Raw genomic sequence first — 1900 nt, forward strand, 5'->3', positions numbered from 1 at the left:
ACACATCATAATTAAACTGATAAAAACTGAAGGTAAAAAAAAAATCTTGAAAGCTATCAAATAAAAATGTCATCACAATGATGGAGAATCAGAATGTCAGTGGCTTCAGAATTTATATCAGAAATGATAATCAGGGAGAAGTGAAACAATGTATTTAAAGTACTGAAAGAAAAGGATGAACAACCCAGAATTCTATATCCTGGAAAATATCCTTCAGGAATAAATGGGAAATAAAGGGAAACCAAGAGATTTTGTTGCCATACGCCCTATTCTAAAAGAAGTGCTAAATAATATTTTTTCAGGCATAAGAAAAACAATACTAAAAGGAAATTTGTAATATCAAAAACAAGGAGAGAACAAATGGTATAAATCTGAATAAACAGACTGTTCTTGTGTTCTTTAAAATATAAGTGGAAGTTGAAAGTAAAAATAATTATAACAATGTCTGAAGAGGTTTTTCAGGTATGTAGATGTAGTATATGAATCAACTCTGACATAGTGAATGAAGAGATAAATGTCTATATTATAACAATGTCTCTACATTCCATTAAAAATAGTAAAATATTTATTTTAAGTAGACAAAGTTAAGTATGTATATTGTAATCCTTAGATCATCCACTAAAGAAAATATATAAATATAATAGTCAGAATATATTAGATAAATTTAAATGAAATGATTTAAAGTATTCTAACAACTAAAGGAAATAAAGAGAAATAGATGAATCAAACATAAAATAAAGTGACAAACAAAATTTTAAATAAAATTACATTAAATGAGTACCCATAAATGTAAGGGACATTAAAAGAATGATTTTTAAAAATACGATCAAATATATGCTATCTACAAGAAATTTACTTCAACTTTAATGATAGAGTTAAGTTAAAAGTATAAAGGGAAAAATATACCATGCATTCCTTGCGCTCTCAAAAGAAAGCAAAGTGTTTAAGTTAATATCAGATAAATTTCACTTTGCAACAAAAAAAATTACTAAAGATAAAGATGAACAATAATAATGGTAAGAATCAATTCACCAAGAAGACATAATAATCCTGGAAGTGAATACTCGTGAAAACAGAGCTTCAAAATACATGAAGCAAACTGCCAGAACTAAAAAGAGAAACAGATAAATATACAATTAATATTGGAGATTTTAAGACATCTCTGTGAATAATCGATTAGCAAGAATATAGAAGAACTAAACAACACAATCGACCAACTACATCTAAATTATATTTATAGAGCTCTTCGTCCAACAACAACAAAATAAACATTTGTTTCAACTTCACATAGAATATTTACCAAACTAGACAATACCCTGGGTCATAAAACAACTTTTTTTTTTAGGCGAGGCAACCCTTGGTTGACCTCACAGATTGCAAGGACCTTGTCAGTTTACAATCCCTTATATTTTACGCCTACAGCACCTGGTCTTCCTAGGTGGTCTCCCATCCAAGTACTAACCAGGCCTGACTCAGTTTAGCTTCTGAGATCAGATGGGATCGGGCTTGTTCAGGGTAGCATGGCCGTAGAGTTAAAACAAATCTTAATAAATTTAAAAGAATTTAATTGAAACAAAGTATGTTCTCTGAACATAATGAAATTAAACCAGAAATCGAAACCGAAAGATAAAGAAAAATCTCCAAATACTTAGCAGTTAACCAACATATTACTAAATAATTTATGGATTAAAGAGGTCTGTAGAGAAATTAGAAAATATTTTGAACTGAACAAAGAGAAAGACACAACAGGAAAATTTGTGAAATGCCACTAAAACAAGCATCGAATGTTTACATTAGAAGAAATAAAAATTTCAAACCAATAATCTAAGTTTTCATGTTAAGAATAAAAGGGCAAAATAAACCCAAAGCAAGAAGGGAACAATAAATATAAAGACAGAAA

The 1900-nt window shown here is 28.9% G+C and overlaps 1 pseudogene; it reads right to left on the reverse strand.

The window, feature by feature from the left end:
* Window positions 1-1413: 1413 nt before the first annotated feature.
* LOC120593824 (uncharacterized) lies at window positions 1414-1532 on the reverse strand (annotated as a pseudogene).
* Window positions 1533-1900: the final 368 nt, after the last annotated feature.

The sequence above is a fragment of the Pteropus medius genome, unplaced genomic scaffold, assembly GCF_902729225.1.
Source record: "Pteropus medius unplaced genomic scaffold, Ma_sr-lr_union100, whole genome shotgun sequence".
Lineage (NCBI taxonomy): Eukaryota > Metazoa > Chordata > Mammalia > Chiroptera > Pteropodidae > Pteropus > Pteropus medius.